Source organism: Macaca nemestrina, chromosome 4 (assembly GCF_043159975.1).
Source record: "Macaca nemestrina isolate mMacNem1 chromosome 4, mMacNem.hap1, whole genome shotgun sequence".
NCBI lineage: Eukaryota > Metazoa > Chordata > Mammalia > Primates > Cercopithecidae > Macaca > Macaca nemestrina.
The window spans coordinates 81,157,765-81,184,647 of record NC_092128.1 but is presented as its reverse complement, the minus strand read 5'-3'; the positions used below and the strand labels follow the sequence as shown (position 1 = coordinate 81,184,647).

The following is a 26,883-nucleotide window of genomic DNA, read 5'->3' as shown; positions in this document are numbered from 1 at the left end:
CAAAGGTAGACAAAGGTAGGAGTCTTGCCAAGACTTCTAGGCAGTGTTAAACTGGCTGTGGTTTTTGGAGCCTTGATTCCAATACAGTCCACCAGGTCTGCTTTGTGTTTGTTTAACCATCAGACAGACCTCCTAGAAAAAGAGAGCATATTATCTTTAAGATATATTCTGGTCTCCATGTTTTCTAAACAGTAAATATCTGGAAGCTTTGTTTCACAGTTAACTCTCAAGGTAACTTATGTTTTTCTATTCTCTCCTCCCCCTTCCTTCTCTGAAGTCTCAGCAATGAAATAGTTTTCTCTGAGCCTGGGATCTGGGAGGCATTCTGTTCTTGGAGAATAACAAGGAGAATATCATTCACTTCAGGTAATGATTGGCTCTTGTTAAGAGCACACTATCACATTTAATTCTTTCCTTAATATATGGAAAAACTGAGTGCCAGGGAGTTTCTAAACTCTGGCATACATGGATTTGGAAAAAACCTTCAATTTTTCTTTATATATCTCTTTTTAGAGATATTCTGGGTCAAAATGCAAATTAAATTCCCTGAGAAAACTTCCCCAAGGTAAATATGCAAATTTACTCTAATTATGGCCATTCATTGCATATGAATATGCCCTTTCTTGTAACAGAATTGGTTTCTGTTATTAGGTATTTCCATGTATTAAGTATTTATCATTACTTTGATAAATTAACATGATGCTAGATTACTGACCCTTTCTTTTACAATTTTTTCCCAGTCTTAACATGGTAAAGCCTGCATAATCTGCTTATTGTAGCCATGTTTGGTTGAAAAAAAGTTTTAGTTATATCCGAGCTGTTAGTGTTGAAAATATTCATTGAAGAAATGTTAGAAACATTAACAAGTAAATAAGAAGAAAGATGAATAGCTAAAAGATTATATATGTAGTAATTAAAAATTTAACAATTATCATGACAGTGAAGGTGTGGCATCCAAGGACGATAGTTTTACATACTTTAGGGATATTTTGGGAGGGTCAGCAAAGCAAAAATCCATGCCAGAAATGAATACCCTAGTGAAAGTCATGAAAATATGTAAAAATTATTAATAATCAGTGAAAAGGGCATGGGTTTTTTGATAAGATAGGAATTTATGTTTCAACTTTTATTTCTTACCCTTCACTATATCTGTGGCTTCAGGGAATTTACTTACCTTATTGATTTATCACCTTTCCTATTTTATTAAATGCATCCAATAATGATAATATTTATGTCACAAGTTATGATGAAGCAAAATATATGAAAGTGCCTTATAAACTGTAAAGCATTGTATAGATGCTAGTTTTATTTATTTATGCATTCATTTTATTATTTGCAAAGCAGTGCTGTAAGCAGGGTGGAGACTACAATAGTGTGTTGAACACAGGGACAGAAGTCCCTGACATAAAAGAGCTGCATTTTATATCAAAGCAAGAACTTTGAGGCTGACTTTTTTCTCTGTATTAAATCCACTGGAGTTTATTTATAACTTAGCTTCATCTAAGCTTGAGGAAAGGTTTAAAGGTTGAAGGTATTTGTGTTTGTTTAGTTAAATTCTGTGTCCAAAAAAGCTTCCACAATGTTTACTCCTAAGATTATTTGGATGATGTACATAAGGGGAACAAGGATTGGATTTGGGGTATTTATAAATTAAGATAGTGAAGCCATTGAGAAGTTCTCAGTAGAACTGTTTCTTTGCTTCTGGATATAAACTGTACACGTATATGACTGCTTTAAAAAAGTGTTATCTTGAAGAACAGACTGCATATGACAGTCAAGGTCTCTCAAATTATTTAAGATTTGATTAAAAATCTGTCTCTTTGAAGACATCACTTTGGCTGTAACTGAGAAGCACCTATGATGTCATAGTCAGGTAGACTGTATCAGCAATGGGTGCATTAATATTTCTGGTCCCACATGCTCTTTCTGTTACTCATCCTTCAAGAGGTAGAGTTGATTTCCATTTCCTTAAACTGAGAAGGGCCTTTGTGACTGTCCTGATGAACAGAATGAGGTGAAATTGAGGCTACACATGATTTCCAAGGTTAGGTCATAAAATAAGACAGCTCCTGCCTGCCTTTGTTCCTCTTGGAACATTTATCTTGTAAGAAGTCCAGTTATCCTTAATTCAGCATCCTGGAGAGACCTTGTGGAGAGGGCTCACAGGAATAGATGTCTCAGGAGCCTCAGCTGTGACAGTCCCCAGGTATTTGAGTTCTCCCTGAACACTGGGTTTTTGGATGGTGATATGATTTGGATGTTTGTCCCTTTCAAATCTCATGTTGAAGTATTATCTCCATTGTTGGAGGTGGGGCCTGGTGGGAGGTGTTTGGGTTATGGGGGCAGATCCCTCATGTCTTGGTGCTATCCTCACGAAATAGTGAGTGAGTTCTCTCATGATCTGATTGTTTAAGAGTGTGTGGCACCTCCCCTCCCCTCTTGCCATGTGAGATGCCTACTTCGTCTTCACCTTCTGCCATAATTGTAAGCCTCCTGAGGCCTCACCAGAAGCAGATGCCAGCACCATGCTTCTTGTACAGCCTGCAGAACTAGGAGCCAATTAAAACCTCTTTTCTTTATAAATTGCTCAGCCTCAGGTATTTAAAAAAATTTTTTTGAGACAGAGTCTCACTCTGTCACCCAGGCTGGAGTACAGTGGTGCAATCTTGATTCACTGCAACCTCTACCTCCTGGGTTCAAACGATTCTCCTGCCTCAGCCTTCTGAGTAGCTGGAACTACAAGAGTGCACCACCTGTAGTGGACCACCTCCTGGCTAATTTGTGTATTTTTAGTAGAGAATGGGTTTCAACATGTTGGTCGGGCTGGTCTCAAATGCCTGACCTCAAGCGATCCACCTGCTTCGGCCTCCCAAAGTGTTGGGATTACAGGCATGAGCCACCGTGCCCAACCAGGTTTTTTTTTTGTTTTTGTTTTTTTTTTTTTTTTTAATAGCAATGCAAGAACAACCTAATACAGATGATTACAACATCCTGCCTTCAGATGTTGCTGTTGCTGATAGACCAGAGACAAGCTGTCCCTGCTGAGCACTGCCCTTATTCCAAATTCATAGGTAAATACATTTTGCTGCTTTGGAGTGGCTGGTTTGAAACCACAGACAACCAGAACACAAAGTAGCCCGACTGACCATTTGTTTATGTATTTAGGTTGAAACACTATTGATATAAGCTCTGTAGCTTTTATCTGTTTTTATTGTTTTCATTAACCTTATATAGCCACTAGATAATAAATGCCTTGAGGACCTCTTTGCATTGGATCTACTCTATATAAATACTTTGCATAGGATACACTGCTATGTCTATGTTGAAACTAGTGGCATTTTTTGGTATATGGGGTTATCCAGTATGGTTCTTTGTATCTGGTTTATCCTGTTTATGTGGGTTGAACCTCTTGTCTCATTGATTATGTGGAAGCTTTGATGGATTATTTTATTAAGGAGATCTGCTGCAAGTAGCAAAAATACAACTGAAAGTGGCTGAGCAAAAAGACATGTAATATCTCATGTAATAAGAAGCTTAGGGGCAGCATGCTTGCAGATTTTAGCACTGTCAACCTTGGCATGTTTGCTACATTATAGGCTTGCCTCCTTAGGGTTCCAAAAAGTCTCTTGGTCTTCTCAGAACCACATTTAGACTGGAAAACATCCAACTAAAGAAGAATGACTTTCCTCCTGTGCACCCCTCTTATTTTTTCAGAGGCCCACAGCAGGCTTCCCTTCAAGGGCCTGAGTTATATGATCTTGGAAGTGCCTTGAATAATCAAGCAATGCCACCAGAGATCTCCAGGATCCTATTAGATACTATTTTATATCATAGAATTGGTATCTGAAAAGTTAGGGATCTTATGAAGAAAATATTAGATTGCATCAAACTTAATCATCTTTAATGTTAGGAAAAACATTTGCACAGTATAAGAGCAAAAATGCAACATATAATTACGTAATAAATGTGTACAGAGATTCTGCTGACTCTGAGGCACTGAGACCTACTCTACTATCTTAGTTTTAAAATTCTTCCTTTAGATTATAAAGATAATTCAGAATACTCTATCAAGACGTGTGAAAAAAAAATCCAGTTAGTGATCCAGGTAAAATATATGTTTTACGTTTTTATTTATCTAATTTTAATTTTTTTATTGAGAGAGGGTCTCATTCTGTCACCCAGGCTGGAGTGCAGTGGTGCAACCTGCCTTCCAGGTTCAAGTGATTCCCATACCTCAGCCTCCCGAGTAGCTGGGATTACAGGTGGGTGCCACCATGCCTGGCTAATTTTTGTATTTTTCATAGAGATGGGGTTTTGCCATGTTGTCCAGGATGGTGTCGAACTCCTGGCCTCAAGTGAGCTGCCCATGTCAGCCTCCCAAAGTGTTGGGATTACAGACGTTAGCCACCACACCCAAGCTAAAATCTATGTTATTTAAACAATTGCAACTGAGAGGGAAATTATTCCCTAAAATTGCCTGTTATGACATAAATATTACCTTAATAGTTAAGTGCCTTTCAACCTTGGGAAGACTGGGAATTCTGTGATTTCTAGTGTTTGAATGTATACCCCAAAAAATATGTGCTGGAAACTTAATCTTCAATGTAACAGTGTTGGGATGTGGGGCCTAATGGGAGGTGTTTAGATCATGATAGCGCCACCCTCATGAACGGATTAATGCAAATTATAAAAGGGCTTGAGGCTGTGAGTTTGATCTCTTGCCCTCACATGTTCTTGCCCGTATGTCTTCTGCTGTGGGATGATACAGCATTAAGGTTCACACAAGATGCTGACATCTTGATATTGGACTTTCCAGCCCCGGCAACTATAAGGTATAACTTTCTTTTCTTTATAAATTACCCAGTCTGTGGTATTCTGTTATAGCAACAAAAAACTGGCTAAGTCAGTGATAAAAAATTTAAGATAATCTAACCATGGTATTAACAGTATATTTGATGGTTTATATAATAATTCTTATGAAATTGGTTTCCGTAGAGTTGCAAGTCAGCTTTGTTATTCCCCCTTAAAATATAAAATAGTTATCAATTTTGGCTTGTGTTTTATGATAAAATCTTACTAGGTTTATAGACAATGTTGAAACATTCATGAGAATGTATGATTCATCATGCTAATAAGTTTAATTTATTAAATATAAAGTTGTTTTAGAACTCAAGTTTTGTAAGTAAAATAATTTAAATATTTTACATTTTGAATACACTTAATTTATAAATACAGTTTGAAGTATTTAAAATTGTTTAAATTTGTAAGTGATGACAAACATTAATCAAAGGAACTTTAAAACCAATTATTAAAACATGCTAGGTTATTAATAGAATTATCATAAACTCTATAAGCCAAAAGCTTAAAGAGAACTGTTTTTTTATATATGTGACTTTAATAAAATGAATTTTAATTTTTTAAATAAAAGTAAATGTACGAATAGATTTTCTTTTCTGGACACACAAATATGCTCACCAAGAAATTCGTATTTAACAGCAAGGACTTATTTACAAGTTCATTCCTAACGAATCACTGCAAATCTAATGTGTCCACAATGAACAATTTAGACCTATTATTTCACCATAGGGACCTGAGGAGGAGCCTCCCTTAATCTCCTGGTATCCTAGCTCATGTTAACAAAATCAGCCCATCCATCATACATGGAACCTCACGTGATGTTTGCTAAAAAATAAAGATCTGTGTTAACAAAGAGATTCATAATTTTTATTTCCTGGGATGAATACTGCCATCTCTTTATAAATCTACAATATTTTACTCTTCTAGACAAATACAACCCCTTGATAATTTCTGCACACTTGAGTGGATAAATACTGTGACTTTCAAATTTATTTTATATGTATCCTTTCAAATAGGTGTTTTGAAGTTTCCTTATTTATATCTTAAAGGTTTCTTTTTCCCAACTTGCTGAACATCCTGAGGTTTCATCTTCCCTACCTGATTGTCACAAGGATACTGCTTCCCTTCTGACCACAGGAAAATTATGAAAGGTGTCTTGGGAATATGTCAGTATAAAAGACAGGCTATAAAAAAGAATCCTTTTCCCATTTCTTCTTTTTGTCAGGTTGTCAAAGATCAGATGTTTGTAGGTGTGTGGTGTTATTTCTGAGGCCTCTGTTCTGTTCCATTGGTCTATATATCTGTTTTGGTAGCAGTACCATGCTGTTTTGGTTACTGTAGCCTTGTAGTATAGTTTGAAGTCAGGTAGCATGATGCCTCTGTCTTTGTTCTTTTTGGTTAGAATTGTTTTGGCTATATGGACTCTTTTTTGTTTCCATATGAAATTTAAAGTAATTTTTGCTAATTCTGGGAAGAAAGTCAATGGTAGCTTGATGGAAATAGCATTGAATCTGTAAATTACTTTGGGCAATATGGCCATTTTCATGATATTGATTCTTCCTATCCATGAGCATGGAATGTTTTTCCATTTGTTTGTGTCCTCTCTTATTTCTTTGAGCAGTGGTTTGTAGTTCTCCTTGAAGAGGTCCTTCACGTCCGTTTAAGTTATATTCCTGGGTATTTTGTTCGCTTTGTAGCAATTGTGAATGGGAGTTCAGTCTTGATTTGGCTCTCTGTTTGTCTTTTATTGGTGTATAGGAATATTTGTGATTTTGGCACATTGATTTCATATCCTGAGACTTTGCTGAAGTTGCTTATCAGCTTAAGGAGATTTGAGGCTGTATCAATGGGGTTTTCTAAATATACAATAACGTCTTCTGGAAACAGAGACAATTTGACTTCCTGTCTTCCTATTTGAATACGCTTTCTTTCTTTCTCTTGTCTTATTGCCCTGGCCAGAACTTCCAATACTATGTTGAATAGGAGTGGTGGGAGAGGGCATCCTTGTCTTGTGCAGCTTTCAAAGGGAATGCTTCCAGCTTTTGCCCATTCAGTATGATATTGGCTGTGGGTTTGTCATAAAGAGCTCTTATTATTTTGAGATGCATTTCATCGATACCTAGTTTATTGAGAGTTTTTAGCATAAAGGGTTGTTGAATTTTTTCGAAGGCCTTTTCTGCATCTATTGAGATAATCATGTCATTTTTGTCATTGATTCTGTTCATGTGATGGATTACATTTATTGATTTGCATATGTTGAACCAGCCTTGCATCCCAGGGATGAAGCCAACTTGATCATGTTGGATAAGCTTTTCAGTGTGCTGCTGGATTTGGTTTTCCAGTATTATTTTCAGGATTTTCACATCAGTGTTTATCAGGGATATTGTCCTGAAATTTTCTTTTTCTGTTGTGTCTCTGCCAGGTTTTGGTATCAGGATGATGCTGGCCTCATGAAATGAATTAGGGAGGAGTCCCTCTTTTTCTATTGTTTGGAATAGTTTCAGAAAGAATGGTACCAGCTCCTGTTTGTACTTCTGGTAGAAATTGCCTGTGAATCTGTCAGGTCCTGGACTGTTTTTGGTTGGTAGGTGATTAATTACTGCCTCAATTTCAGAACTTGTCATTGGTCTATTCAGGGATTCAACTTCTTTCTGGTTTAGTGTTGGGAGGGTGTATGTGTCGAGAAATGCATCTATTTCTTATAGAACTTCTAGTTCATTTGCAAAGAGGTATTTATAATATTCCCTTGTGGTAGTTTTTATTTCTGTGGGATCAGTGGTGATATCCCCTTTATCATTTCTTATTGTGTCTATTTGATTCTTCTCTCTTTTCTTCTTTATAAATCTGGCTAGTGGTCTATTTTGTTAATCTTTTCAAAAAACCGGCTCCTGGATTCATTGATTTTTTTTGAAGGGTTTTTCTTGTCTCTATCTCCTTCAGTTCTGCTCTGATCTTAATTATTTCTTGTCTTCTGTGAGCTTTTGAATTTGTTTGCTCTTGCTTCTCTAGTTGTTTTAATTGTGATGTGAGGGTGTCAATTTTAGATCTTTCCTGCTTTCTCATGTGGGCATTTAGTGCTACAAATTTCCCTCTAAACACTGTTTTAGCTGTGTCCCAGAGATTCTGGTACATTGTGCCTTTCTTCTCATTGGTTTCAAAGAACTTATTTATTTCTGCCTTAATTTTGTTATTTACCCCATAGTCATTTAGGAGCATGTTGTTCAGTTCCCATGTAGTTGTGCAGTTTTGAGTGAGTTTCTTAACCCTGAGTTCTAATTTGATTGCACTGTGATCTGAGAGACTGTTTCCATTCTTTCGCATTTGCTGAGGAGTGATTTACTTCCAATTATGTGGTCAGTTTTAGAGTAAGTGCTATGTAGTGCCGAGAAGAATGTATATTCTGTTGAGTTGGGGTGGAGAGTTCTGTTGGTGTCTATTAGGTCTGCTTGGTCCAGAGCTGAGTTCAAGTCCTGAATATCCTTGTTAATTTTCTGTCTCATTGATCTGTCTACTGTTGACAGTGGGGTGTTAAAGTCTTCTACTAGTACTGTGTGGGAGTCTAAGTCTCCTTGTAGGTCTCCAAAAACTTGCTTTATGAACCTGGTTGCTCCTGTATTGGGTGCATATATATTTAGGATAGTTAGTTTTTCTTGCTGCATTGATCCCTTTACCATTATGTAATGCGCTTGTCTTTTTTGATCTTTGTTGGTTTAAAGTTCTGTTTTGTCAGAGACTAGTATTGCAACCCCTGTGTTTTTTTTTTTTTTTTTTTTTTTTTTTGCTTCCCATTTGCTAGGTAAATATTCCTCCATCCCTTTATTTTGAGCCTGTGAGTGTCTTTGCATGTGAGATGGGTCTCCTGAATACAGCACAATGATGGGTCTAGAATCTATTAAATTTGCCAGTCTGTGTCTTTTAACAGAGCATTTGGGCCATTTACATTTAAGGTTAATATTGTTATGTGTGTATTTGACCCTGTCAGATACACACTGGTTATTTTGCCCATTAGTTGATGCAGTTTCTTCATAGGTCGATGGTCTTTACATTTTGGCATGTTTTTGCAGTGGCTGGTACCGGTTTTTCCTTTCCATATTTAGTGCTTCCTTCAGGAGCTCTTCTAAGGCAAGTTTGGTGGTGACAAAATCCCTCAGCACTTGCTTGCCTGTAAAGGATTTTATTTCTCCTTCACTTACGAAACTTAGTTTGGCTGGAAATGAAATTCTGGTTTGAAAATTCTTTCCTTTAAGAATGTTGAATATTGGCCCCCACTCTCTTCTAGCTCGTAGGGTTTCTGTAGAGAGATCTGCTGTTAGTCTGATGGGATTCCCTTTGTGGGCAACCCAACCTTTCTCTCTGGCTGTCCTTAACATTTTTTCCTTCATTTCAACCTTGGTGAATCTGATGATTATGTGTCTTGGGGTTGCTCTTCTCGAGGAGTATCTTTGTGGTGTTCTCTGTATTTCCTGAATTTGAATGTTGGCCTGTCTTGCTAGGTTGGAGAAGTTCTCCTGAATAATATCCTGAAGTGTGTTTTCCAACTTGGTTCCATTCTCCCTGTCACTTTTAGGTACACCAATCAAGCATAGGTTTGGTCTTTTCACATAGTCCCATATTTCTTGGAGGCTTTGTTCGTGCCTTTTCATTCTTTTTTCTCTAATCTTGTCTTCACGTTTGATCTTCAATCTCTGGCATTTTTTCTTCTGCTTGATTGATTCAGCTATTTATACTTGTGTATGCTTTACCAAGTTCTCATGCTGTGTTTTTCAGCTCCCTCAGGTCATTTATGTTCTTTTCTAAACTGGTTATTCTAGTTAGCAGTTCCTGTAAGCTTTTATCAAGGTTCTTGGCTTCCATGAATTGTGTTAGAACATGCTCCTGTTGCTTGGAAGAGTTTGTTATTACCCACCTTCTTTTTTGGGGGGCGAGGGATGGAGTCTCGCTCTGTTGCCAGGCTGGAGTGCAGTGGCACAATCTCGGCTCACTGCAACCTCCACCTCCCAGGTTCAAGCGATTCTTTTGCCTCAGCCTCCCAAGTAGCTGAGACGGCTGGTGCGTGCCACCACACCAAGCTAATTTTTGTATTTTTAGTAGAGATGGGGTTTCACCATGTTGGCCAGGATGGTCTCGATCTCTCGACCTTGTGATCCATCTGCCTTGGCCTCCCAAAGTGTTGGGATTACAGGCGTGAGACCCTGCTCTCAACCCTGTTACCCACCTTCTGAAGCCTACTTACCTGTCAATTTGTCAAACTCATTCTCCATCTAGTGTTGTTCCCTTGGTGGGGAGGAGTTGTGATCCTTTGGAAGAGAAGAGGCATACTGGTTTTTGGAATTTTCGGCCTATTTGCACTGGTTTTTCCTCATCTTCGTGGTTTTATCTACGTTTGATCTTTGATGTCAGTGATCTTTGGATGGGGTTTTTGTGTGGGTGTTGTTTTTGTTGATGTTAATGCTATTGCTTTCTGTTTGTTAGTCTTCCTTCTAATAGTCAGGCCCTCTGCTGCAGGTCTGCTGGAGTTTGCTGGAGATCCACTCCAGACCCTGTTTGTCTGGGTATCACCAGCGGTGGCTATAGAACAACAAAGATTGCTGCCTGCTCCTTCCTCTGGAATCTTTGTCCCAGAGGGGCACCCACCAGATGCCAGCCAGAGCTCTCCTGTATGAGGTGTCTGTCGATCCCTGCTGGGAGATATCTCCCAGTCAGGAGGCACAGGGGTCAGGGATCCACTTGAGGAGGCAGTCTGATCCTTAGCAGAGCTCTAGCACTGTGCTGGGAGATCCACTGCTCTCTTCAGAGCAGGCAGGCACGATTGTTTAAGTCTGCTGAAGCTGTACCCATAGCTGCCCCTTCTCTCAGGTGCTCTGTCTCAGGAAGATGGGAGTTTTATCTATAAGACCCTGACTGGGACTGCACCTTTCTTTCAGAGATGTCCTGTCCTGAGAGGAGGAATCTAGAAAGGCAGTCAGGCTACAGCGGCTTTGCCACACTGTGGTGGGTTCTGCATCTAATTCAAACTTCCCAGCAGCTTTGTTTACACTGTGCGGGGAAATCTGCCTATTCATGCCTCAGTAATGGCAGACATCCCTCCCCACACCAAGCTTGAGCATCCTAGATTGACTTCAGACTGCTATGCTGGCAGCGAGAATTTCAAGCCAGTGGTTCTTAGCTTGTTGAGCTCTGTGTGGGTAGGATCTGCTTAGTAATAGTACTAGGCTCCCTGGCTTCAGCTCCCTTTCCATGGGAGTGAATTGTTCTGTCTCACTGGCATTCCAGGTGCGACTGGGGTAGGAAAAAAACTTCTGAGCTAACTTGGTGTCTGCCCAAATGGCTGTGCAGTTTTGTGTTTGAAATCCAGGGCCCTGGTGGTGCAGTTACCCAAGGGAATCTCCTGGTGTGTGGGTTGCAAAGACCATGGTGAAAGCATAGTATCTGGGCCAGATAGCACCGTCCCTCAAGGCACAGTCCCTCACGGCTTCCCTTGGCTAGGGGAGGGAGTTCCCCAACCCTTTGCACTTCCTGGGTGAGGCAACGCCCCACTCTGCTTCTGCTCGCCCTCTGTGGGCTGCACCCACTGCCTAACCAGTCCCAATGAGATGAACCAGGTACCTTAGTTGGAAATGCAGAAATAACCCACCTTCTGTGTTGGTCTCACTGGGAGCTGCAGACCAGAGTTGTTCCTATTTGGCCATCTTGAGATCCGTTCCCACATTTTCTTGATCTAATCTGGTTTTGATGGGCATTTAGGTTGATTCTATCTCTTTGCTCTTGTGAAAGTGCTGCAAAGAAAATATGTATGCATGTGTCTTTATGGCAGAATGATTTATATTTATTTGGGTTTATACCCAATAATGGAATTGCTGAATTAAATGGTAATTCTGTTTTAAGTTTTTTTTCTTTTTTTTTTTTCTTGAGACGGAGTCTCACTCTGTCACCAGACTGGAGTGCAGTGGCGTGATCTTGGCTCACTGCAACCTCCAACTCCCTGGTTCAAGCGATTCTCCTGCCTCAGTGTCCCGAATAGCTGGGATTATAGGCGTGTGCCACCATGCCCAGCTAATTTTTGATTTTTAGTAGAGACGGGGTTTCACCATGTTGGCCAGGAATGGTCTCGATCTCCTGACTTCATGATCTGCCCCCCTCGGCCTCCCAAAGTGCTGGGATTACAGGTGTAAGCCACCGTGCCAGGCTTATTTTAAGTTCTTTGAGAAATCACCACACTGCTTTCTACAATGGCTAAACTAATTTACATTCCCACCAACAGTGTTTAAGCATTCTCTTTGCTCTGCAACTTCACCAGCATCTTTCATTTTTTGAAAGTAAGCAATTTTAGACCATGAGTGAGGAATTGTTTATTTTGTGAGGTATTTTTTATTTCTTCTCACTGATCATAGCTAGTATCCTACCAGTCTTGATATAGTTGGAGTCTGTATCTCCAACTAAGTGTGTGGCACCTCCCACCCCCCGCTTCCTCCTGCTCAGGCCATGTAAGATATGCCTGCTTCTTCACTTTCCACCATGATTGTAAGTTTCCTGAGGCCTATCCAGCTATGCTTCCCGTAGAGCCTGCAGAATCATGAGCCAATTAAACCTCTATCCTTTATAAACTACCCAGTCTCAGGTAATTCTTTATAGCAGTGCAAGAACAGAGTAAAACAAGCCCTATAAAAACAAAACAAAACAAAACAAAATGAAACACCTCTTCAATTGGTCCCTGATAGGAATTAAACTCCCTTGGATGACACCTCACTGGAAATTTTATGAACTTGAATCAGGGCTCACTAGTCCATAGCTCCAGAGGCAATGATTTTGTTATAGCTATTTAAACAATGTATTTTGAATGTCATTTTATTAACAATCACAATTCTCCTTCCAATTCAACATAGTATTTTACTGACTCCTCCATGGTATTTCATAAAATTGCAGGGCTAGTCTGAGGCTGAAATCCATGATTTCAGTTATTTTCACCTTATATCTCCAGTATATTTTATGTAAAGACTACTCCTTCTACTCCTTTACGTGATCGTTCTCTCAGATGTCAATGAGCTCTGGCCAAGACTTAATTAACATTAAACTGAAAGGACTAGACTTTTCATTTCATGCCAGTCTTAAATAGTGTGCACCATTGGATGGTTTTGTGTGTGCGAAATTTTTTTCTAATTATTTAGTAATCTACAGCTGTCTTTAAAAATGAGTATAATCTGTTAAAGTTTTATACTGAGAGGTTAATAAAGTATAATCAAACCAAATAAACCAAACTAAAAGAAAACCTTAGTTGGCCTTGCTAAACTGTAAAAGGAAAATCGCTTTCATGTAGAAGTGACAAACAAATCCTGTGTACCAATGATATAAATCCAATGCAGGTGAAGCTGATAAATCATCAATCTCTGAAATACTTAAGAAAAGTCGCACCTCCTGGATCATGGCTGAGTGGGCAATAATATTATGGTTGAGAATCTTTTGTTTTCATTTTGAAGCAGCTTAGGAATTTTCTGTGAGAAACAGCTTCTAATAGGTTAAATATGTTAAAATTGCCCAATCATGCCAAATCATTTGAAAGCAAAAATTTTTAGTTTTACTATATATATTTCTTTGAAGAAATGAATTCAGTGGAGAGTATTTTTAGACAACTAAATCAATACCTTATTTTTCTTTATTGATCATTTTACTTGGGATGGGGCAAAAGAAACACCCAACATGCCAACATCACTTTCAATCAGTAGATAGATGTTATGATTTTTGACCTCTTTACTTCTCTTTCTCCCTCCCTCCCTCCCTCCCTCCCTCCCTCCCTCCCTCCCTCCCTTCCCTCCCTCCCTCCCTCCCTCCCTCCCTCCCTCCCTCCCTCCCTCCCTCCCTCCTTCCTTCCTTCCTTCCTTCCTTCCTTCCTTCCTTCCTTCCTTCCTTCCTTCCTTCCTTCCTTCCTTCCTTCTTTCCTTCCCTCCTTCTTTCCTTGACAGAGTCTTTCTCTGTCACCCAGGCTGGACTGCAATGGTGCAGTCTCGGCTCACTGCAACCTCTGCCTCCTGGATTCAAGTGATCCTCCTGCCTCAGCTTCCTGAGTAGCTGGGATTGTAGGCATGCATCACCACACCCAGCTAATTTTTGTATTTTTAGTAGAGACGGGGTTTTGCCATGTTGGCCAGGATGGTCTCGAACTTCTGACCTCAGGTGATCTGCCTGCCTCAGCCTCCCGAAGTGCTGGGATTACAGGCCTGAGCCACCACGCCCGGTCAGCCTCTTTTCTGTCTGATTCCACAACCTTTGGTATTATGATCGGAAGAAACACTTTTCTTCCTCACATGAATTGAAATCCTCTACAGACACTGAGAAAAACATTGGAAATGTTTAATAATCGAGTCTTGAAATACATATGTGAGTAATATAAAACGTTATCTTCTTATTACCTATTCAGAGTGATCTGAGAAAAAGTAGTCGTGAGGTAGATCTTGAAAATGAGAGACAAAGGTCTTTAGATAGATAAAGTATTCTAAGTGTTGAAGTTTAAAGAAGGAAATAAATGATTGATCACGTTAGAAAGTGAACAGTCAGAACAACTATCCATATGTTTTATTTGCCCAATTTAGAAAAAGACACCCATTTTTTAGCATAATAGTTCTATGGGCTTAAGTCTTAAAAAAAAGATGGTGTCTTTGTGTGTATGTGTGTGTATATATATATTATACATATATATATTTATTATTATTATTATTATTTTGGAGATGGAGTCTTCCTCTGTCTCCCAGGCTGGAGTGCAGCAAGCAGTGTGATCTTGGCTCACTGCATCCTCTGCCTCCCAGACTCAAGCGATTTTCCTACCTCAGCCTCCCAAGTAGCTGGGACTACAGGGGCACACCACCACACCCAGTTAATTTTTGTATTTTTAGTAGAGACAGGGTTTCACCATTTAGCCAGGCTGGTCTTGAACTCCTGACCTCAGGTGATCTACATGCCTTGGCCTGCCAAAGTGCTGGGATTACAGATGTGATAATTTTTTTTTTTTTTTTTTGAGTGTGTCTTCCTCTGGGCAAATCAGTCGCATGCTATGTTACATCGTTTAACAAGACGAGTGTAGGCTGAATTATAGTCTCCACTCCCTTGTTGGCTAAGGGTTCTGGGCAGTCAGTACTCTGCTCAGCCATTCATTGTGGTCCTGTGAATGGAAGAAGAGCATTTCAGTTGAGGATGGAAGAGTTAATGGGAGGACATTTCTTTAAAAGTTAACATTTTTTGCTCCATTTTCACCACTGTAAAAATTAAGTCTCTTTGGTTGCAAGTAACAGAAACTGACTTTGACTAATGTAGGCAATATTTATTGGAATAAGATAGAGTATTTCATAATATTAAAGAATAATCTGAAGAACCAGCCTTTGAAAAAAATATGAACCAGGCAAGGTGATATGGTTTGGCTGTGTCCCAACCCAAATCTCATCTTGACTTGTAGCTCCCATAATTCCCACATGTCATGGGAGGGACCCAGAGGGAGGTAATTGAATCACAGGGGTGGGTCTTTCCCATGCTGTTCTCATGATAGTGAATATGTCTCACGAGATCTGATGGTTTTATAATGCACATGCTCTCTTGCCTGCCACCATGTAAGACATAACTTTTCTCCTCATTTGCCTTCTGCTATGATTGTTCAGCCTCCCCAGCCAGTGGAACTGTGAGTCAATTAAACCTCTTTCATTTATAAATTACCCAGTCTAAGGGATGTCTTTATTAGCAGTGTGAGAACAGATTAATACACAGGGCATCTTCACAGATCAAAGTAGACTAATAGAGAGTCTCTTTTGAACTGGAGAAGTGGTCCTCTGTTCTTGCTGAACTTTACGATAAGGTGGGAAACTTTTAAAAGCCCTGATGCTCAGGCCACACCCAGACCAATGAAATCAGGATCCCTTGGGCGGACACAGGCAGCCATAGTTTTTTATTCTTCTCAGGTGAAACATGTTTCATAACTTTACCTTTGGGATAATGAAAGCCAGCTGATTTCAGTCTTTATGTCATTACAATTAGACTTAAATTCTGAGTCTGTTGGAGGAGAATCTGGATGTCCAAGTTTGGGCTTTGTACCTATCACTCCTTAGCTGGGAGAGGAGAGGTATCCTAAACTACATTCTACCACACTGTATGTTAAAAGAGTAAAAATAAGCCCCTGTAGCAAATCAAAGGGTTATAAAGCCTGAGTATTCAAAACCAACTGATGTTTTCCTACAACTACTTTTGCAGATAAGTAATATATTGAACAAGAAAGAAGAATAATTGGAAAATTCTTTCACTGATGATTTTATATTAATATTTTTCCTCTTTTCAATTATTATAATGGGAATATATTTGTTTCTTAGTATGATCATTATTGTTATAGTAAACATTGAAATCAATTTTTAGAAATAATGTATGAATTAGGGTATTATATAGTTTGGATGTGTGTTCGTGCTCAAGTCTCATATTGAAATGTAAGCCTCAATGTTGGAGGTGGGACCTGGGGGGAGGTGACTGGATCATGGGGGTAGATTTCTCATGAATCGTTTAGCACTGTCCCCTGTGGTACTGTCTTTGTGATAGTGAGTGAATTCTCATGAGATCTGGTCCTTTAAAAGTGTGTAGCACCTCCCCACTTTCCCTCTTGCTTCTATTCTGGCCATTGTAACTTGCCTGTTCCCCTTTTACCTTCCATCATGAAAGGTTCCTGAGACCCCCTCCAGAAACCAAGCAGATGGTGGCATCACGCTTCCTGTACATTCTGCAGAACTGTGAGACAATTAAATCTCTTTTCTTTATAAATTACCTCGTCTCAGGTATTTCTTTATAGCAATGTGAGAACAGACTAATACAGGGTTTAAACCTCTGAATCTTAACCTTACCCTATCATTTTTTTAGAAAAGCTTCTCTAAGATCCTAAAAGTAATTTTTGCACTATGCAACTGAGACAACACAGGAACAGGCCAAGTGACAACTCAGGTGTGTCAAAAAGGAAAACCTCACAGATAATTTATGTAGTTTTTCATGTCTATATTACACTAGTTTCCCAAAATTCTTCCCAATTTAATTCCTTTATTGTAGAAACCTATAAAACATAATAGTCAAAAATCATAGAAAGTGAGACAAAAAAAAGAGGAAGCTTTTGATGCTTCTCTTCAGGGTTCCATTTGAAGTCTTTCTCCTCATCATTTATAAAGTTTCACAAGCATTTGGAGATTCTAACTTGCGGGTGCCTGGCAGGACTCTTTAACCCTTCTCTACTGTCTGCTAGTTCACACCAGTTTTATATTAAAAGGCTAAATTAAATAAACTACATAGCAGATAGGGGAAAGGAGGTCACTAATTTACTGTATTCTTAACCATAAAATAAGCTGCAAATACAAAGCCATCTAGCTGAAAGTGAGTGTCTCCAGAATCCCTGCTTTGAGAGGAAAAAAAGGCAGAATGTGTGGGATTCTCCAACATAAAGTCTTTTTAAGCAGGAGGACAAAGGAATCTCAGGAAGCGTTAGGCCTCAGAGAACATATTATTCATCATGAAGGGTTCTGGCTAGGAGAAAAAAGAAAAAAAGACCCAGGTAGGCTTAAGAATCCCTTATGCCTCAAGCAGGCTTCCTAGAGCAGTTCACCCTAATTTCGTGTGAATTTTAGACCTCTCCAACAGTGAACACTGTTTTAAGTGTCATCAGTCACCTAGTTAGAAATCACAAGTCTTTTGAATAATCTTGCAATTGGTAACAATCTTTAGGGCAGAAGTAGCTACACAATTGAAGTGACATTTACCTTTTCCGACATACGAAGTGTTTTATACTTCTGGGGTTTACTTCTTTAGAGAATAATAGAGAAATGTGATGTTATTGTGCATAACCTTGTGTAATGTGATACATATATGACCAACTTATGGATAAAATATAGCAAAATCCCTTATACATAAAAAAATGAATCAAAACTGGTAAGGAAAAATAACCTCTAAATTACAAGCAGGCAAAAATTAAGGAAAAGAGGTATAACATCAAGACATAAACCTCAAAAAATGGCAGATGAGGAAAGATAAAGAATATTCTGGTGAGGCAGAACCTATCCCCTAATCCCTGAGACCTGCTTTTCATATGATGGAATAAAGCACACATAATGAAATTCCAAAAAATTTTACTAATGACCCAATTTGGAGAGAAGTAGTGTTTAAGGTGAGTAGGCAGACTGGTGAAAAACTCTTGAAAGTGAAAAACCAAAAACCCCAAACATTTGAAAGTAGACATCCTTTTCTACCACTGAAAACATATTCATTAGTGGGGCTGAAAGGTCTTAGAGACCCTTCAGAATCTTGGAGAATGAACTGAAGCCCATGAGAGTGAGAGAAGACCCTTACTATGTAAGTGGGCCTTGGTGTGAGTATTTATGGCATCTCAGATGAAAGAAACAAGTTCAGAAACCCAGCAAATGCTAAATGCCCTCTCAACTAAATGCTACTTCATCTCCATGCCTCTAGGTTTTGGCAAAATAGACAAGAAGTAGTAGCCAGCACTCCTACTGAAGTGTGCAGAAAGATGGGTCATAGAAAAAAAATCAATGAAGAGAGGATACAAGAGAATTCACTCATATTGATATTATTAAAGAAAGTAGGCATTCTGAATAAAGATGCCAATGTTAAGTCTCAGCAGGATGAAAAGAAAGGCATGGAGACTAGATCACTTATATTTTGTTGGAAAACAAACTACCATGATTCAGTGTTTCAAAATAATGAGTATTTATTTAATTCACAGTCCTGCAGGTTTGCAATTGATCAGTGCTCAGCTAGGCAGTTCTGGTTTCAGCTGGGCCCAGTCACAAGTCTGCAGTCAGCTGCCAGATCCTTTGGAGGCCAACTTACTGGGACTATCCATTAACTCCTTGTGGTCTCTTAACCCCTAGCAGTCTAGCCCATGGTTGTTCACTTTAGGGCTGGACAGAGTTCAAGAGAGGAGGCAGAAGTGCACAAAGTTTCTTTTTTCTTTATAGCTTTTTTGAAGTATGACTGACAAATAACAATTGTATGTATTTAAAGCATTCAATGTGAGATTTCGATACACATGTTTTGAAATGATTATCACAATATAACTAATTAACATATTACCTAATATTGTAGTTACCTTTTTGTGTGTGTGTGGTAAAAACACTTAAGATCTACTCTCTTAGGAAATTTTCAGTATACAATATATTAACTATGGTTGTCATGCTGTACATCAGGTCTCTGGAACTTATTCACCCTATGACTGAAAGTTAGTACCTTTTGACCAACGTCTCCCCATAGCGCCTGTTCTGGTAACCACTCTTCCACTCTCTGTTTCTGTGAGTTCAAATTTTTTAGAATCATATATAAGTGAGAGTATGCAGTATTTGCCTTTCTGTGCCTAGCTTATTTCACTTAAGGTAGTGTCTTTCAGATCCACCCAAGTTGTTGAAAATGGCAGAATTTTCTTTTTTTTAGGCTGAATAATATTCCATTGTATATATACAATACATTTTCTTTATCCATTCATCAGCAGGCACTTAGATTGTTTACATATTTTGGCTATTGTGAATAATGCTGCAGGAAACATGGAAGTGTAGGTATCTCTTTGATATACTAATTTCATTTCCTTTGGAAGGAGTATACCCAGAGTGGGTTTGCTGGATAACATAATAGTTCTGTTTTTGATCTTTTGAGGAACCTCTATAATGTTTTCCATAGTGGTTCTACCAGTGGTTCGCATTCTCACCAACAAGGTACATAGGTTTCCTTCCTTCACGTCCTCACCAACTTTTGTTATTGCTTGTTTTTTTTTTTCTATAACAGTCATCCTAAAAAGTGCAAAGTCATATCTCATTGTAGTTTTGATTAACTTTTCCCTTATGATTAGTGATGTTTATCATCTTTTCACATCCTGGTTGCTCATATATGTGCCTTTTTTTGACAAATGTTGATTCAAGTCCTTTTTCCATTTGAAAAATTGTGTTATTTATTTATTTTTGCTATTGAGTTATATGCGTTCCTTAAATATTTCCCTTTTAGCCCCTTATGTATGTGGGTTGAAATGTCTTCTCCCATTTTGTAGGCTGCCTTTTCATTTTGTTGATTATTTCCTTTGCTGTGCAGAAACTTTTGTTTGATGTGCAGGCATGTGTGACATAATGATGTTTTGGTCAATGATGAACATACACAGTATAGTGGTCCCATAAGATTATAATGGAGCTTCCCTATACAGGTATGCCATTTTTAATCTTTTATACAATGTTTTTACTGTAGCTTTTCTGTGTTTAGATAGGCTTAGGTGCATAAATACCATTGTGTTACAATTGCCTACGGTATTCAGTACAGTCACATGCCGCGGAGGTTCATGGTCTAGGGGCAATAGGCCATACCATCTAGCCTAGGCGTATAGAGCCTATACCATCTAGGTTTGTGTAAGTATACTTTATGATGTTTGTACAATGAACAAATCACCCAAAAATGCATTTCTCAGAATGTAACCCCATCTTTAAGCTACACATGACTGTAGTTTCACTTGTTTGTTTTTGCTTTTGTTGCCTGTGCTTTTAGTCTCCTATCCAAAAAATCATTGCCAAGACCAATGTTAAGGATATTTTCCCCTCTTTTCTTTCTGCTGTTTTATGGTTTCAGGTCTTACATTTAAGTATTTAATCTATTTTGAGTTGATTTTTGTGTTTGATGTAAGATAAGTGTTCAATTTCATTCTTTTGCATGTGGGTATCCAGTTTCCCTAGTATTATTTATTGAAGAGATTATTCCTTCCCCATTCTGCACTTTTGGTGCCTTTGTTGAAGATTGGTTGACTGTATATGCATAGGTTTATTGTGTTGATATCTATATGTCTGAAGGGGCAAATACCTCTTCCTGTCTTTACAGACTAGTTTTAGCAGGTAAAGACTTTCTCCTGGTAGATCCCTGCATTCATGGGACTACCTCTGTGATCACAATCAATTGGGGCTGAAGCCAGATCATGTAGCTGTTTCTGGCCATAGGTGAGTCAGAAGCTGGAAGACTTGTTACTGGACATGGTTGCCACTAGATTCCCAGGGGAACAAGTCTGCCTTTGGGACCATGGTAGGGTGGGGCTGGAGCCAGGTCACATGGCTGCTTCAGGGTCTTCAATCGGGACCTAAGTCAGCAGGCCTCACACTGGGGGCTTGGACAGGTGTGTGTCCCACACGTTCTCTGGGAAGGAAGGACTGCCCCTGAACTGCTGCAGACTAGGGCTGGAATAGAGTCTCAGGGACACTTCAAGGCCGGTCCACAGTCAATTAATAGACTGACCTCAGGGTCCACAGCCAAGAGGAGGTAGGTGAGTGTGCTACCAGGGACACAGATGGGCATTGCTGGGTCTTGAGATGGGCAGGAGTAAGAGTAGGGTGAGATGGGCCACAGGACCACTTCAGTATCCATAGTTGGGCCTGAGGTTAGCATTAGCAGGCCTGTACCCAGGGGCTGTCATCAGGACCCTGTACAGGAAGGAATGACTCTGGACTGGTGGTAGAGCAGAGCTGGAGCTGGGTCACAAGACTATTTCAGTATTCACAGTTGGGTCCATGGCTGAAAGATGTGTACAGGGTTTCTTGAGGGTAGTCTTTGGACAAATACATCATATTTCTTTGGCTAAAAAAGTCACAAGGCTTGAATGAAGTTAAGAGATAGGAGATAGATTTTATCTCTTCTTAGGAGGAACTGCAGTCATATTGATCATAGCATTGATATAGAGAGAATATGCAAACACACTATCACAAAAATTGAAAAAAGAGAGACATTACAATCAAAGGGCAAATAACTCAATCTATAAGAAAACTCAAGAAACAAAATTCTCAAAGACACAAATATAAATTCTGTTAAAAAAACTGTTGAACAGTAGAATGAGAAGGAAAGTGAGATTGAAGAACAAGAGAAATAGCATGAGTACACAACATCAAACTCTGTTACAGATTTCACAAATGTGCTAGAAACAGAAAAATAGAGTAAATAGCTTAAATGCAACTGTTGACATACAGGAAAGATGGTCATAAAAAAAGAAGGGAAAAAAGCAACATAGCAAAGCAAATATAGAAACAGTTATAAAGGACAGACAAGAAGAAGTATAATTGTATTCTTGAAGTAGACATGACAACAAATGAGTGAGAAAAAGTAGGTATAAAGGAAAATTTCCCTGATAATAGCTGCTTTCAGTCTTCTCCACAGTAGTGTCAGAGGATAATGGAAGAATGTCTAACAGTTTCTAAAGAGAAACTGTGATCAAAGAGTGTCCTTTATGTTCAGCTAAGTATTTATTTTGGAATTAATAAGGCAACAGAAAGGCATTCTCAAACATGGAAGAATTCAGGGGATATAAAAGCCCAAAATTATTCCAGAATAAATGAATAAACTGAAATTCAACTAACCGAGAGATAAATCTAAATAATGAATGCAGAAATGTGGAAGTGGCACATTCCACATTTGTAATGATTAGTCGTGACTATTGAATCCACTTAAATACAGACCACATATAACTGGAAAAAATTTCAATAAAAGATAAAAAAATCTTATAAATCCTGATATAATAAAAATAGGCTGGACACAGTGGCTCATGCTGTAATCCCAGCACTTTGGTAGGTTCAGGCAGGTGGATCACCTGAGGTCAGGAGTTCTAGACTGGCCAACATGGTGAAACCAACCCCATCTCTACTAAAAATACAAAAATTAGCCGAGTGTGTGGTGGATGCCTGTAATCTCAGCTACTTGGGAGGCTGAGGCAGGAGAATTGCTGGAACTGGAACAGTGAGCTGATATTGCGCCATTGCACTCCAGCCTGGACCCACAACAGCAAGACTCCATCTCAAATAAAGTAAAATAAAATAAAATAACTAACAAATATATCAGTGCTTATCTTTACATCTTTTTTTTTCTTATTGACAAGTTATCATTAATACTGTCTAAAAAGAAACATATCCAAAAGTAAGTCCAAAATATTGGTATCTTTTAACAGCTTTCTTCTTGACTATAGATATCTTTAGGGAGTAGCATTAAAGAAACACTAATCGGCCATTATTTCAGGTTTTTTCTTCTATAAAAGCCTTAAGAATAAAATACCTTTATCTACAACATAATTAAGTCAATAATGTCATGATTTTTGGAAAAGATAATGATATAGTTATTTTCTTTGTATCAGATATAATGAGCAAACATAATGATAGACCTAATTTAAGAAAAACTGTGCTCTTAACCCTTTTGTCCTGACGCTGTTGCAGAGCATTCTTTTAAAGTACAGCATGTGGGCATTGCTGGAGCATAAGATATGGGTATCCTTTTTAAAAATATAAGTTAGATATAGTGCACTGGGCAAATCTTAAGTTTTATAGCTTGATTAATATTTATATATGTACTCATCCCAAAACATGAAGTTTCTTATTGTATGGAGAATTTGCATAAATTTCCCTTTTTTATTTGGAGGAACAATGAAGCTGTACTGGTGAGATCACCAAGGGACCAAGACAGGAGAAAAGAAGACATAAAATTGAGGAAGATTTTACAGTCCAAAGTTATGCAGGAAGATGGAGTTTAATGGTCACCAGACCATTAGGATTGGGACACTGTATAAAATTTAAAATGAGAAAATAAGGCAGTTAAGTAGTCCAGAACCACAAGCACCTGCTGTTGTGCTTTGCCTCTGAAAATAAATGAGGTTATTCCAGGCTAGCTGACCTATATATGATTATTAATATTATATAATGTCCTATGATATTAAGAGACAGCTCTTGTTTTCAGTGACTATAGGTTAAGATATATGGTTGAGATTCTGATTAATCAGTCAGGGCTCAATTGGAAAAGTAGACCATTAGGAGATATATATGCATATATTAAGAGATTTGGGTTTGTTATAGAGATTTGACCCTTCAGAATTGTTAGAGCTGGTTAAGAAATTTCTATAACGTCTTTGTTTTCCTAACCCTGGAGTATGGAGTCCACAAGGCAGGCAGTTGTGAGGGAATATGGACATAAAGAAAGGTTGATGAAGAGCCAGCTAAAACCTGCAAACAGGAGCTAGAGACCATGAAGATGGATTGAAACATGAGTTCTCGTCTCCAATTTTAGTAGTACGGGGGGTCCTGCAGAAGCTGGGGCCCTAAACTGACACACCTGGCCCAGGAAGTAAAGAAGCTAATGGAGGATCCAGAGAAAGGCACAGAAGTTGCAGGCTCAGCTGCTGCCTCACATCTACAAGGTGAGTCAGGTAATAAGCAAAGATGTAGAAGAGCTACAAAATGGTTGCTCTTTACTTGGGTCATCCCAAGTGAATCTGTCACAGGAAATATACAGAATGGAGAACTCCGGGAAATGTAGTTTAGCTTAGCTAAGTTGAAATAATATAAAACTACCACATGATATAAATTGCTGTTTATGGCAGGCAGAGAAATTTCACTTAAAGAGTTAATCTTTTTAAATTACCTACCTAAGGCATTACATTCATTGAGGTCCTGCTTTCTGTTTTTGAAATAAATGATGCACCTAAAGCTATATTTTCATTGCATAATTATTTTGAGTTACTGGATTTTGAACTGCCCTGGGAAGTTTCTGTATTGTGTAAAAAAATTACCATATGAATGAGGTTATGATTGTACTGCTCCTCTATATCAGTTAACATTGTGTGTACAAAATGTAGACCCCATGCTTGACTTTCCAATATCTGAAAGGAATAAAAATACTAATACATAATCTTTGAAATGTGTGAAAATTGTGGCTAGATAATGTGATGTAAAGATGAAAGGGAAAGAATGATGGATGGCAGTTCTGCTTTTTCTTTTCTCCTTGATAATATTAGGTTTCAGGGAAACCCAGACACAGGTAATCCTTTCAGTTGTTCACGTTTCTTTTCATTCAAATAGTGTTTAAGAATCACACTTGAAGATGTAAAATGCCCACTCTTACCAACAGCTCAACATATAAGGGAAACAGAATGCTAACATTTATTTTATTGTTTCTTTTCGATAATGTTTTGTCATTTATCTAACAACTAATGGGACAGTGTCACCTCATATCCTCCCAGCTGATTCCCTCCATCTCCCTGATTTCTTTCTATGACAATTTTGTTCCAACTGAGCCTCATCTTTTCTGAATAATTTCAACCTTTACTTCTGAAAGGCTTTGGCAAGACTTGTTTGTTTTTCTATATGAGAAAATGACTATTGATGGCCTTTGAAAAGTTTAGGACTGGTTGGTTTATGAAGTTCCTATTCTAGATAGCAGGTCTCTGTCACAATGGTGAAATCAGCCAGCTGTTTTAAAACACATTTGAAAAGTAGAGATTAATATTAAGTAATAATGAATAATCAATTAAATTTTAAGAAAAGTAGAGCCTTTCTGTGTGGTGAAGAAGTGCCAAGTTGTCACCTATAAGTAGATTTTCAGCCTTGAATTCAAGCCCCTACTTCTTGCTGAGTATTTTGGCAATCATATTTACCCATTCTGGCCACTAGATTTTAATTTTATTTGTGCAGTTATCCCAGCACCATTCCACAAAGAATTTTAGGTGGTCCACAAAAATACAGTCACATAAAAAGATATAATAAGTAATGGAGAGAATGAGCACTATAAGAAGAACATAGCAAAATAATGAGGGGAAGGATGAGATTAGTGCATAGAAATATGTATGGTGGAATTCCATACTAATGCTAAAGTTGTTACTGCAAAAAGCCAACAAGACAAGTTACATCTTCATATGGTCTGTAAAGAAAGATATCCGGTTTACAGCAGTGCCCTAGAGATGTAGAAGAGTTATGTGGAATGTTCAATTTATAGATATGTGCAGAAGTATGACACCTTGTTTGAGTATCTAGGAATTGTTTAGCCTCTTGCCTTACAGCTAAGTTCACAGATGAATAGGATATGTATATGCTCTTGGAACTCCTAAGTCTGATGGGCTTCATTCCTTACTTAGCTATTCCAGTATACTTACTCAGGTAAGGGGCTGCTGTGCCCAAACCAGTGCTCTGCATTTGGTAAACTCTGAGGTATTTACAAAATGGAAGGCTGACAATAGGTGGGACACTGAATGATAAATGGAATTATGGTTATATTTTTGCTTAAAATCTCATTTTTTTAAACAGAATGTGCTTTATATTTGATTCAGATTAATTGCTGATTGAAGAGAGGTAAGGGGTATAACTGAATGAAAAATTAGCCAACTTTCCCATCATGTCAAGGAACATTTGACCATTCAAGTCAAGATACCACGTTCAAGGCATAACTTGCCCTCCAGGTATAAGCCAGTATAATTCAGCCATAAAGTTCCCATTTGGGGAGAAATGTGCTATCTTTTGTGGGTTGTTGTGGTCAGAAGTTGCCCACAGAACCTTTTATAAGTTTTACATGATATTTTTACTTATATCCTATTGGCGCAACCTTAGTAACATAACCATGTCTAACTGCAAGGAAGAAATGTAGTCTTTATTCCAACTAGCCATATGCCCTCTTGAAAATTTGAGGATCTTTTACTAAAGGAAAAAAAATAATGGTTATTTGGGAACTACTAGTAGCCTCTGTCATAAGGGGCAAAGTCAAGGGTTTGGTTTTAGTTTTGTTAAGTTTGATCTAAGTAGAGAGGGAAAGAGATGATTGACTATTCAACCAGGGAAAATATGGGACTGGAAATTAGAGAGTCATCATATTTAGACCTTACTTGAAACCATGAGATTGAATGAGATTAATTAGAGAATTATTTTATAGATAGTAGAGAATACCCAAAGCTGTTGAGATGTGGGACACTCTAATAAGTGATGTTGAGGAGAAAAGACTCCATACCATGAGAATAAAGAGGATTGGTAAGTGTGCTGTGCAAGAAAAACTGTGGGAAGTGGTATCCTAGAAGTCATATGAACAAGATGTTTCAAGAAAGAAAAAATGGTCAGTAGTGTCATCTCCTGCCAAGAGGTGGGATATGGTGGAAACAAATAATTGAACACTGGATTTAATGAGGTAGAGGTCACTAGTGTTCAAGAAGAGAGTGATTTCAATGAAAGAAAAGGGACCACAACATGATTACAGTGA

At 38.4% G+C, this 26,883-nt stretch overlaps 1 long non-coding RNA gene across 3 annotated transcripts in view; it reads left to right on the top strand.

Annotated features, from left to right (window-relative positions):
- Positions 1 to 323: 323 nt before the first annotated feature.
- LOC105475586 (uncharacterized) overlaps positions 324 to 26,883 on the top strand; it is a 161,127-nt gene continuing 134,567 nt past the window's right edge. For all 3 annotated transcript variants that reach the window (XR_011621664.1, XR_011621663.1, XR_011621665.1), the window contains exons 1-2: positions 324 to 366; positions 23,932 to 24,061. This is a non-coding gene — a long non-coding RNA (uncharacterized lncRNA). The remainder of the gene's footprint in view (positions 367 to 23,931; positions 24,062 to 26,883) is intronic.